We start from the raw sequence: 14,261 nt of genomic DNA, 5'->3' as shown, positions 1-14,261 counted from the left end.
TATCCCATTATATAGAGCCCATATTGGGCCATATGAACAAAGTTGATTAATGTGGATAAGCTTGAATTTGAAAACCTACTAGGAGTGTAACTTTCTATAAAATCTTTGTAAGCCTATTTGAGTGCGGATCTTTGCCTGATCATCCATCAAGGTCATTTATCATTCCCTTAATCAATTTTGGAAGACATGAATATTTAGCATTCTTCAGAACTTCAATAACACTTTGGCCCAAATTCACAAAGGGGCATTATATCAGGGCTAATAATGTGACGTTACCTACCTGCAGTAACGTGATGTCCTCAACCCTATAGATCTAGCCAGACTTATTTTTGTCTCTGCCAGGAGAATTCGTGAAATCATTTTCGAGAGTCAGTCTGGCAACATCTGTAATTACATGCAAAAACAACATCAGAACTACTATACATCTCCTTAGCATAGGCTTAACGGACGTTATTATAGCATAACAATAGTTTTTTTCCCAAAAATATATTGTTGAGTATGTTTCTATATTACTTACATCCAGACCCTGAAATATGTATTTAGCTCAAATTGAGAAAGAGATTATAGGAGAGGAAAATAACGCTGTTAGTTATGGAATGCCTAAATTCGGTGTTCCACCCACCCAGACCCTCCTTGTCTAAGCCTTATTTCAAGTACTGGATGTGAGTAACGACAAGTTTAGGTATGGCCTAACTAATGGAATGTTATGTCCCAGTGTTAACGTAACAGACTTTTCTGGATATTCAATGTTATGATAAGGTCTCGTTTGCATATAATTTGCATTTAATTATCACTAATGTTCATTATTCTGTAGCTAACTCTATACTCTCTACAAAAGGAAACATGGCTTAACATTATATTATTGTCCTTTAAAGATACAACATTAGTCTTACCATGACATTACGTTAGGTTAACATCACATTTGGTGACTTAATGGCAAGTGTGCATCTGGGCCATAGTCTGCTACTCCATTACTCATGACAATCAAGGGTTAAGCCATCCATTGGCTACTCTTACTAGAAGGTTTATCTTAAGAAGAAAATTAATTACAGACCACATAAGATACATTTAAACAAGATCATTTTCTCCATTACTTATGCATGTAATTTAAGTCTGATCCTAGACTGTGGTTTTCCTGTTATTTATGGAAAATCAGATAAAACGATCCAGAATGCACAGTACATTCCATAAATGATACATTCCAAGTACATGTGAACTAAACAGCATACTTAATTTAGGGATTCTGTCAAATGCTCTCATGATTAAACTGAGCGTAGGAAGTTTTTATGTTGACACTCTTACACTTAGTGTAAATAAGTGAGTAAGTCGCTGCATGTTTCAATGATTTCTACAGTAGATTTTGTAGCCGAGTTTTCAATGTCTTTAATAGGACTCTCAATGAAATGTGAGGACTCACAGTAACTACCTGTTTTTTTTTAATCTGATAATTAAATGGTAATTTATCAAAGAATACTTAATAGTTGGTAAGTGTTACGCAATGGAGCTATATTTTGTATTTTAACAACTAATTAATTGAATATGTACAAAAAGTTTACAGTATACTGCACAAGCTTCTAGGTCAGCCCTAGGGTCAGCGCATGTGAAAATATTTATTTTGAACCTTACAGTGTCCTATTTCAGTTAAAGCAGTTTACAAAAGTCCTGTTAGATCCCCATTTTTATCATGGCGAGACCTGGTTTCTGATCTTCTTCAGTTCTGGTGCTCCAGTGCTCTCTGCATTGGTTCTGGATTTCCAATGAAAGTGGATGGCACATATATATAAGTCTGTATACTCAGTGGCAGATTTCCCATTAGGCCAGGGCAGCAAAATTTGGGGGGTGGCAAGAATGTCCACCCCCATATACTTTTGCCCCGTTCTAGGGCCTATCGGGCCTGATGGGAAGTCATTTAGCTGTTCCTTACCTGCCGCCCTGCTTCTCCTTCTGAACCTCAGCATCAAATGACGCCGCGGACATCACCAACGTAACGGCATCACTAAGGCAACGCGACGTCACAGCGTCAAATGACGTCGCATTACGATGGCAACGTGATGCTGTGTGACGTCCCATTAGTGACATCCGCGGCGTCATTTGATGCTGTGTTTCAGAAGGAGGATGGGGCAACAGATAAGGAAGTGGCCATGACAGCTGTGCTTGGGGGAGGGAGATTTTGAAATCCGCCGCTGTGTACACTGTATTTATGTGGGGGTGTGGGGAAGGGGGTATTGTCCCCAAGGGAGGGTGGGTAGGCCTCCAGGGTGAGTAGTGGGGGAGGGTGGTTAGGTCTCCTGAGTGAGTGGGGGGGGGGGTAGTTAACCCCTTAATTACAATACCGGTTACTAACGCAAAGGTAATTAAGGGGTTAGGGGACATTATATTGGCTCTTTTTTATTCTTGTGTATGTTTTGCAGCACCGGAGGGGGACATGGACGGTGATGAGGATGAGGATGGGCTTCATCGTGGCAGCCGGGCAAGGGTGAGTGCAATATGTATATATTTTATTTATTGTGATAAATGTATTTGAAATGGACAAATACACTATTATCCATATGTGGATAATAGTAATTTTGCCCATTACTGTAGTGTATGTGTTAGGGGGCGGGGGAGGGTGTGTATTTAAAAGTATTGATGTATTTTTTAATTATTTTTGGGGCATAGAATTGGTACTGCAGGCAAGCAGGGACCCCCGGGCACCTGCGGGGACACTCGAGGGCAACCGCCGGCCTATAGTATCATTCCTGTGCATCCAAAAAAAAATATATGTACTGTATGTTAGGGGAGTATAGGGGTTGTTGGGGACACAGGGTGTGTGTGTTTTGTGTATTGCAATGTTTTTTGGGTGCAATTGTCCCCAATAAACATGATATTGTGACTTAACCCCTTCATTGCCTTAGCTATGGTAATGAAGCTGCTTTAATGTCTTTTTAATATTAGTGTGCGGGAGCAGGGGGTCTCCTGAGCTGAACCGCATTGATTTCTGCCTCAGGGCCCCCCTGCTTCCCGAGTTACAGGCCCCGGTATGGGGCATCGGGTGCCGGTATCCCATTGTTTACATGTCACACGTCGCGTGACGTGGACGCAAAAAATTGGCGGCGACACTGGCACCCGATGCACCATACCAGGGCCTGTAACTCGGGAAGCAGGGGGTCCCTGAGCCAGAAATCAATGCGGTTCAGCTCAGGAGACCCCCTGCTCCCGTACACTATTATTAAAAAATGACATTAATGCAGATTCTTTACCATAGCGGCTTTCCACTAAGGCAATGAATTATTGTTTATTGATTTGTGTGTTTTGACTATAGTGTAGATGCGCAAGGGGTCTCCGGAGCTGAACCGCATTGGTTTGAGGTGCGGGGACCCCCAGCTTCCCGAGATACAGGCCCTGTTATGGGGTGCCGGTATCTCCTGTGCTTTGTTTACATTCCAGGGTCACGTGATCGGGACATTTAAATGCAGAGACATACCAGCACCCCATAATGGGACCTGCATCTGGAGAAGCAGGGGGTCCCAGGACCTCAAACCAACATGTTTCAGCTCCAGAGAAACCCTGCACATCTACACTATGAATAAAATTTTTATTAAAAATATTTTTTTTTTGTCGATACAGTATATGCGCAGAGAGAGTGGCGGATCTCTCTCTGCTGCAGGCTGATATCGGCAGGGGAGCCCTCCTCGGCAGGCAAACTCTCTCACCACCAGCAACTCGCCGTGTTTGGAAATGTTGTTCTCGCAGCGATTCGCAAGGGATTCAGGCATTCCTGCATACTGCGAGGGCAACACGCACAAAACATGGCGAGTTCAAACCCCTGCCGAAAACACTTTTTCTCCGCTTAGTGCATGACCCCCTTAGTTGACATTCTCCTTGTCCACCTCTTCCAACTTCAATCCATCCAAATTCTGCTGCTAGACTCATCTATGTCATTCACCACTCCATTTCTACTGCTCCACTACACCTATCCCTAATACAGTGGCTTCCCATAGCCTCTAGAATTCAATTTAAACCCCTAGTAATGACTTACGGTACAAAGGTCTCAACCACAATAACCCCCCTTACATCTCATCCCTCATCCATAAATACATACCTAAACACCCCTTACCTTCTGCCCATGACATCCGTTTTTCCTCCCACCTTACTACCTCCTCTCACTCCAGCCTGCAAGACTTCTCCCGTGCTGCCCCATCTCTCTGGAATTCCCTACCACGAACCATCAGACTCCCCCCTTTTCAAGGAAGTCTACTTGGCTTACCTTTAACATCCAACTCCCCTCCCGCTCCAACCCCATTGGGACCAGCTGTGGCTGGACCCCATTGTGTGGCTGGACCAATCTCCACTCTATATAACATCCTCCCACCCAAAACTTTAATGACTTCAGCTGTCAGACTGGGTCTTATTGTAACCTTTATCACACCTTATCCTACAATGAGCAGCCACCTTACCTTCTTGTTTCAACATTGGCCCTCATTCCCTCTAGAGAGTAAGCTCTCCTGAGCAGGGCCCTCAATACCTCTTTGTACCTGTTTGCGCACGTTTGTCCTCACCTGTATATAACTGTTCATGCTTTTTTAATATACACAACTCTATACCCCATTGTACTGCACTACGGTAAACGGTAATAAACTTCACAAATAAACGACGATGATAATAATAATAACATAAAAATCCTGTGATCCTAACATTTGTATTTTGGAATGTCTATAGACTCTTTAGAACTGATATCATGCTGAGCCTCATCAGAACGCAAAATCAATATATACTTTTTATGCTAATATTTTATAACTCTAACCATATGCATTTCATCCCAGTATTAATAAGAATAAATCATACCATGATGTGTATTTTTTTTTTATTGCCAAGATAAATCACAACAATTCTTACAATACATTAGGGGATATTAAAATACAAGTAACCCAATACTGAAATGTTAACTTTATTCAGCATATGTTGGATAATAGATCATTTAAATTCAACAACTCTACATTGTAATTTTAGATTGCTCAGATAGTAAGCTCTTTGGGTCTGGGACCCCCTGTCACATGCTTTGGCCCTTAATCAATATGCTATGAAGCTATGCTATACGGTGCTATGCTATGCAGCTGTCCTGGAGAAGATTGTATCCCCATTCATTGTAATGGCTCAGAACTTTTCTCCAAGGTATTCTCTTGCACTGGGAAACAGCTTTCCAGAATATCAAATATATTTGTATTGTCATGTTCCAGTAATGTGTAGTTCATTAACTAAAGTACTAAGCATGTTTAACACAATATTACTGTTAATAAAAATTCAATAACACTATAATAAAAGTGTTAAGTTTTATGTTATTATAATTTACCACAGTGTTTTGTTTCCATACATGTATTAGTACCCTGGCTTGTGTACTTTCTGTGTACAAGTATTTAAAAAAATAGTTACTTATAAGATATTTATCTAAAGGTTTTCCTTCCAAGTAAAATAGCAGTCTATATTTAACAAAAAACATTTTTTTCGTACTGCCATGAGATTAGCTCATTGATTACATCGTATTGCACATAGCCTGGTGGCAGATATGGAGAGTCACGTAGCTTTAAAGTTGAAACAGAAAGCAGACAAAGAAAGAAAAACGTGTCAGTTGACATGTGAGGAGAAACCAAGAATTTTGGAGTAGAGCGGTGGAAACAATTGATGACATCATAAGGTATTAAATAAAAGAGATGCGGTGGAGAGAGAGAAGGGAGGGAGAGAGAGAGAGAAGGTAGGGAGGGAGAGAAGTGGGGATAGATAGAGAGAGAAAGTGGGGAAAGTGTAGGAGGGAAAAGAGAGAGAAGGTGGGGAAAGAAAAAAGTCATTATTTCCGGAGGACGGGGTCAGCGCGTCTGAGCCCTAAGCTTTTTTAGAAATCAACATAGTGGGAAATGAATAAGCATAAAAAATGCAAATACATGTATCTTTTGACAAATCGCTCTATTTTGGGTCCATGTTAAATATAAGATAGTGTTTTTAATATTTTGATTCAAACTGTTACAGGGTGAAGAAGGGACAACAGCGGGCATTGAAATCCTTAGTCAAACTTTAACCATATTCATTTAAATGATAACCTGAGAGTCACGAAACGCATTGGACCAGCGTCTCTATACAGTGTTTTGCAAAGTAAAACTGTCCTGAACAGAGGTCTTTCCGAAAAATCAAAGTAATGGTTCAAATCGGCGGCTGTCCGTGGACCCTTGTGAGCCTTTCCATACTTCAGAGAAGCAAGTACTCCTCTCATGTAATGCGATTAGGATCCAGAGGCAGGAGCAGACGGCTAGCTTCAGAAGCACAGAGCATCAACTCCTTTCACCACCGGTTTCAGCTGTCAGCTGTCATTCTTTGAACAGCATTTGATCTCTCCAGGACCTTGCTCCATTCAGACATTAGCTGCTGTTATTCAAATACACTGACTTCATTAACTTTTGTGTGCAAATCTACATCTGTTTTTTACCTATTACAGCATTGTTGTTAGCTGTCTATTTTACTGTAGATCCACATACCATTGCACACCTTACATTCCCAAAAGCGTTATTTATTTTGTCTCCCTACCGTTGGTTGAGCTCAGTTCATTTTTTTTTTTTTATATCTATTGTGACAGAAACCAGGGAGAGGTATTACATTGGATATATAGGGCTTCTAGGATACTGGACAGTTTTATCTGATTTAGCCAGGAAGATACAGCCCCCCCCCCCAAAAAAAAGTTTTTGGTAAATATGCTTATCACTACATTTACTTACACAATGTATGCTAAGGGGCCCTGGGGTGGAGCATTCAGAGTGCAGGGTGGGACAATGTTCCATTATGTAGTTTCACGGTAGCTGAAAGTGATGGATGGGAAATCCAGGCCATGGTTTTGTATTGATCTCTGATTTTGTTCTTCTAGTGATTGGTAAAGTCTCTCTCTTTCTCTTTCTCCAGATTCCTGCAGCATCTCATCTCGTTTTACAGATTCCTGCAGCATCTCATCTCGTTTTACAGATTCCTGCAGCATCTCATCTTGTTTTACAGATTCCTGCAGCATCTCATCTCGTTTTACAGATTCCTGCAGCATCTCATCTCGTTTTACAGATTCCTGCAGCATCTCATCTCGTGTTCCAAATTCCTGCAGCATCTCATCTCGTTTTACAGATTCCTGCAGCATCTAAGTCTGAGATTTTATTTTTTTTAGCCCTGCAACGTGTGGTGAAACATCTCACAAAATGTTACTCTATTACCTTAAGTGAATATAACATCACATTAAATAGCCTAATAGAGATTAGGACATTTTGGCCCCTAGAGTCTACTTAAGCTTTATCAAATTTAGACCCCATGAATCAAAGTAATTAGTGCCTATTTTTCTACAGTATGTGTCAGCTTTCAATTTGTAAAGTGTAAACAAAGGACCTAGGGAGAAGTAAATTGCCACACAGTTTATAATGGGATGTACCAAACTCAGCTTTCCATTTGTTATTTCCTCCAACTTCTTAGTGTCAACACAATCTTCTGCAAATCTTCCTTGCAAACCTATTCACTCATATTGTACATTTTATAGGATTGCAAGATTTTTGTATTCATACACTACAGAATGTGGACAACAAGATAAGATGGGAGGTCATGGAAAAGTAAGAAATATTTATTACTGTACTGTAGGTGTGTATTGGGGCATTGGTGACATAAATAATGTAGAAGTGTATTGCAAAGACTACAGAATGAGTTGTCGGAAAAAAAGAGAAATATTGATAAAAGAACGGGGAGCAAAAGTTAGGAGTTACATGGCACACACATTGAATAAAATTCAATTTTTTAGAAATTGATTAATTGGATCTGCAAGAAATGCAGCATTTTTTTAAATAAGATATAAATAACCATGTAACCCAATTAAAGATAAATGGATTACACATCGATCTTGCTTATTATGCAATTTAAAAGCTTGTAAAATCAGTCATGGGTTTCTGATCTTCACTTTTGTGTCATAAACTGTGGGATTTAAAAATATATTGGACATATGTATATATATTTGTGTATGTTTTTAACTTATATAACAATATGTATGAGGGAGATTCTGTGATTTGCTCAATGTCACAAGGAGCTGTCACCGGGTGCTGGAACAAAACTCACCTGCTTCAATGTTAATGCTTTCCGAGTCAGTACCTTTACTCACTGAGCCACTCCATTAGTCCTAATGATAACGTTAGGCTGTGCGCAGAACTATAGAAATACAATTCTTCATTTACGAACTTTTTGTAGATTACACTGGCGACACACTTTATTCGAGCTCGGCTAGTCCCACGAATTCCGGTATACCCGGGTGTATTGAGGTTTGTGACTGTTTTCTGCCCGAGTGCATTGAGGTATTTTCCAGGAAGGGATTGAAGCATTTTATTCCCGCTGGCTGCAATACTGCACAGTATATATATATATATATACTGCATTACAATTCATGAATTTATGCCATCTGGTAGACACGCGAAGCATTGCAGCCTATTAAATCCTAATCATTATCATTTAACAGATCAGCCGCCCGTCAGCCAGGCATGAACCCAGGCTGGGAAGGCAAACGCAACGGGGCTTGTCAGAGGTGAGGAGCGGCGCATTCCAGGTATCTGCCAGGTACATACTGGGTATTTGCTCGAATAAAGTGTGTCGGTGCAGTATATAGTTTGATGATATAACTATTACTTAACATATTGTTATGCTACATTGATCCGAATTACATGACAGATATCATATCACAAAGCAAAAATATCCTTATTGTCCCCCAATAAGTTATTCTAATTCAGTAACTAAATAAGTTGCTCTAGGCTTTGTCTGGACTGAACTTTATATTTGGATTTATTTACAGTGCAGCAGTTGAAATTAGTTTATCATCATCTTTGTTGGGATATATTCTGCCTTTTATCACATGTAGAAGTAATACCATCTAGTTTGAGCTATTCATTTAGAGGTTGGTGATGCTTAATCTTTATTATCAAACTCAGACCCAGTACCAGAATATCTAACTTCTTCCCGCTGTATTGCAGATGAAAGGCAAATAACAAATTCTACAATAATGTGGCCAAATACATAATCATTGCATGCAGAAACATGTGGCACGGCTGTTGTCAATTTTACTACTACTACTATACTTCCTTATCCCGTGCCAACAAACTTAAATACTGTACATAGGAAAGTGCTCCAGCACACCTAAATTTAGCCTCCAGCTGTTATCCACAATGATGTTTTAGTGGTCACAGATACAGGGAAACTCAATTTCTAGGAAAGATAGGTCAAAGATTTGTTCTTTTATATCGAAGACTCCTTACAATTTACGCTGCTAAATTGCTCTCGAATCCCATCCTCTTTTCAAATCCTAGTTGGTAAAATGTGCCTCTCCTTCTCTAAGACTATTTATATTGCTGGCATCTACTCCCCCCCCCCTCCTCAAAAGCCCCATTACAATCCCTGTCTGATATCTCTCACTTTCTTTGCACAATTTCCTCTCTGAATAGGAAGAATGAGCTGTTAGTTCTTGGTGATTTCAACCTCAATTGGCTTGACCCTAAAAACAACAAAATCCAGACAAAACTCAGGTCACTAAACCTAACCCAACTAATTTCCCAACCCACATGGACAAACCTAAAATCTCACAACCATTCATTGCTAGACTGGATTCTATCCTCTTGTCCCAACAGAATTAAATCCTACCTTAAATGTCCGACCTGACATTTTCAGTGACCATGTAAAGTGTACTGTGTAAAGAAAATGAAACCACACGAATCAAGCCCTAAAATTCTACTTACTAGAACATTTAAAAACTATAACCAACTACAATTTATGTCTGAGCTCATACTCAGTCCTTGGTATAGAATCAACTTGATACCTGATCCCAATTCTGTGCTTGATTACTTCCAAGCCGAGTTCTTACATTCTGTGATACCCATGTGCCACTACGCAGTATAAGGGAATGGGGGGCACACATTCCACGGGTTACCACTGATCTTATTGAGCTTTACTCTCTTAGTGACCTTGACCCCTTGCCGACACACTTACAGTACCATAAAACCCTCCTACTGTCTCTGTAAGTTCTCACTAATTACCACATAGATTGTAAGCTCTTTGGGGCAGGTATATATACATATACATATGTTGTGGGGTGTGCAAGTTCCCTACTACCAAAGCCCAACAATAACTACAATCATGAAGCTCAACCTGTGACAACTCCTGTAGCCCACCCCCTTCCAACAGTGCTTACAATTTTCAATTTGTCCTAGTATCTGAAGAGGAGATTTGTCATGGAACAGAAATACCCATATCTGCCTTCTCAGTTTCAGCCCCCATTCCCTTGGCAGTTCCCCCTGCTAGCTGCACTAGGATGTCACTTTCCTTGCAGTTCACTCCCAGTGCAGATGGAATGGATTATTGTAACATTATGTAACCCTTTTTCCTTCCAGTCTGTCATACCCCTGGTTGCTCTGGAGACATACAAGCAATGGGGGAGCGTGGGATTAGAAAAACATTTGACAATAAAAAACAATAAAATACAATAAAATTAATGTGGTTACAACAATATTGCTGGGGGTTGGTGAAAATATTAAATACACTTACACGGCCATGTGCAAGCGGACACGGTAATGTGGTTTCTTTAAGCAATTCCAGTCACTCCCAACAACAGGTAATGGTGGTTTAGAGGGTTTTGAAATAAATATATAAATATATCTGTACTCACACGGCCATGTGTGAGTCCTTGCAGGAAATTGGTAACTTTGGGGTTAAATTAACCCATCTGCATCTCCCCCCAGTGTAGACTCTTCTTTGTTTGCAACCAACGTGGGATTCTAACTCCAGTCTTGGGCATCAGATGGGGACTCTCCCCAGTGGTGGTAGTAGGGGGGGGAGTAGGTAGAGAAAGTGAGGCACGTTGTCAGTGGGGTTTAAAACACATTTATTAGTTTTAAAAGCAATTGGTACAACAAGACTCACATACATACATAGTGGTTGGACCCCTGGCCTCCTCGTGCAGTCCAGGATACAGTTTAAGCAGCCGTTATTGCCAATCACGCGTCCGTGATGCAGGAGGAAAAAAAACAAAACTTTTTCTCCTTATCTGCAATGGCTGCCTGGTTGATCCGGCTACGGGAGCCACGTTGGGCCAAATTCAGCAGGAACTTTAGAGCTACGCGTTTCGTCGAATCATCGACTTCCTCAGGCTCATATTCTGACGTGGAGGGGGTCTCTGAGTTTTATAAACCCCCTGTGTAATCAAAGTCTAATTGGGGCGGGCTGTGTTTAATAAAGCCCTAATTACAAAGTTTTTTTTTTTTTTGTTTTTGTTTTTTTTTTTTTTTTTTTTTTTTTTTTATCAACGAGATTTACATAATTCATGTTCTGTAATCACACTGTCTTGCCTTTTAGAATTGGTTTAAGTTAAAACATTCTTGTATACTTAAATTAATATCCCTAACCATCAGGGGTTAATAGATGACTGCAATAAAATACATACTTGTTGATTATTTAATGAGATAATTTTATCAGAGTATTGTCAAATTTATTTGTAAACTTCACACACATTTAAACAATTTTATACAAATTCTACTAAAATTAAAATTCACAGGTATTTTGGTTTTAAGACCTCCAATGGGGTCCATCTAATCATATGTCAGAATTGGTCATCTGGTGATAATAGTTCAAAGTGTACTTGCTCCTTGAACCTGAACATTTAGATAAAAAATTCTTACCATGTAGATTTATAAACACATATAAATTAGTTAGAACATTTTGGCTATCAAAAGTGCCCAAATCCTTTAATATAAAAAGTAAATTACCCATCCCCGTCAGGGTTATACATTGGTTAAAAAACAATTATAAATGGATCATACGCAATATGTTCCATTTTAAAAATTAATCACTTTTGTAATAGTCGCACAAAATATTATTATCATTCTAAATCTAAAAGCTATGAACTAAAAATCTAAAAACAAGACTGACAACTAAAAACTAAAACTAAAAAGGGAACTGACGCTGGACAAAGAAAATCTAGGGAACTAAAGGGAGCTGTAACAGAATGGAACTGTAAATGAATGGAACTGTAAAAGAAGAAGGGGAGAGGGGAAATACAATCAAACCCACATCTAATCCAATTTTCTTATGGTTCTAGATAGGGGTAAAAAGTTCCTCCCTCATAACTCTATATAGTTTAATGAATGCCTCAGTAGCCCAGTAAAATTTAATTTAATTTATTCAATTGAAAGCGGCGATATCGAGGTCGACGTTGAGGCCTGAGGGGGACATGGATTTCAAACGGTATATCCAAAACGTCTCCCTCTGCCGTAAACGTCTCAATCTATCACCCCCCCTCCAATTCTCAGGGACCACTTCTAATCCCCTATAAAGTAGTCCTGAGGGGTCCCCCCCATGTTTCTGGATAAAATGAAGGGGCACACTATGGGTGGTCATTCCCCTTCTTATATTGCCCAAGTGTTCCAGTATGCGGGTCCTAAGACTTCTTATGGTCCGGCCCACATACTGGAGTCCACATGGGCATTGGAGCATATATACCACGTATTTGGTTTTGCATGTGATGAATTGTTTGGTCTTGAACCCCTCGTTTGTAACATTTGAGCTGAATTCTATTTTATCAGTCATCGCATGCTTACAGGCCTTGCATTCAAAACACTTAAAAAACCCCATCGGTTTAGGTAACCAGTTATTGTTTTTAATCTCAGTTTCCTTCCTGTATACGCTGGGCACTAATTTGTTTTTAATGTTCTCCGCCCTTCTGAAGATAACACGGGGTGTTTCTGGCAGATAGTCTTTTAATAGTGTATCTTTGCACAGCACGTGCCAATGTTTCATTAAAATCTTTTTAATATTATGGGCCTCGTTGTTATATCTTGTTATGAATGGAACGATGTTATTGGTGGTGTCTCTTTTTTGCTTGGGTACCATCAGTTCTTCTTTATTTAAATTCAGAGCTCTCATATGTGCTTCTGCAATTAAATCCTGTTTATACTGCCTTTCTTCGAATCTGGTTTCCAGAACTCCTGCTTGTTCTCTATATATCTCAACCTCTGAGCAGTTCCGTCTAATTCGTCTGAATTGTCCGAACGGAATATTCTTTAGCCATTTTTGATGGTGGCAACTGCTGTTTAGTAAAAAGTTATTAGCATCAACTTCCTTGAAATAGGTCTTGGTTTTGAGAATATTCTTCTCAATGTAGATGGTTAGGTCAAGGAAGTTGATGCTCTCTGTACTCATCTCTGATGTGAAACTCAGATTAACCTCATTGTTATTAATATAGGTCAAGAAGAGTTTAAGATTTTCCTCGCTCCCCTGCCAAATGATGAGCACATCATCGATGTATCTCTTCCAGAGGACCAGGTTTGCTCCGTATGGGTTTTCCGACCAGATGTTGGTCTCTTCCCAATGTGCCATGAAGGTGTTGGCATAGCTTGGAGCAAACCTGGTCCCCATAGCGGTCCCGCATTTTTGCAAGAACATGGACCCATCAAACCAAAATAGGTTATGAGACAGAATAAACCTTATTCCATCTAGTAGAAAACATTTTTGTTCCTGTGGGACTGATGGGTCTTTCTCCAGCGCAAATGCCACCGCTGCACACCCATCCTCATGCCGTATTGATGTGTACAAAGACGTCACATCACAGGTCACTAATATGTAGTCTTCTTGCCACTTAATTGTTGATAGTATGTTTAGGACTTCTAAAGTGTCCTTTAGATAGGCTTTTGCGCTAGTCGCATACTTCTGTAAGTATATGTCAACATATTCAGAGAAGTTCTGTGTCAGAGACCCGATACCCGATATAATGGGTCTACCTGGTGGTCTCTGACGGTTTTTGTGGATCTTGGGTAAAAAGTAGAACACTGGTTTTACTGGTTCAGATTTGAAAAGATAGTTGAACTCCTTTTCACCCAAGATCCCTACGTCCCTTGCTTCACTCAAAATCTGTTTTAGTTCCTCCTGGTATGCCTTTGAAGGATCTTGTGTCAACCTCTCGTAGGTTGTCTCATCACCTAGAATACGGAGACACTCAAAGAGGTAATCACTGGTGTCCATAATAACGACACCACCCCCTTTGTCTGCTGATTTAATTGTAATGCTAGTGTCTTCGCTGAGTGTTTTTAGAGCTTGCTTTTCCTCCTTTGTTAAATTTTCTCTATGCTTACCCTTTTTGGATGCAAGTTTTTCAAAATCGTCCATAACAAGTTTGTTAAACACCTCCAGATATTGCCCTTTGCAATGGGCTGGATAGAAGTTCGATTTATTCTTAAGGTTAGAGTGTA

This window comes from Ascaphus truei, chromosome 4, assembly GCF_040206685.1.
Source record: "Ascaphus truei isolate aAscTru1 chromosome 4, aAscTru1.hap1, whole genome shotgun sequence".
In the NCBI taxonomy this organism is placed as follows: Eukaryota; Metazoa; Chordata; class Amphibia; order Anura; family Ascaphidae; genus Ascaphus; species Ascaphus truei.
This window is presented reverse-complemented; position numbering follows the sequence as displayed.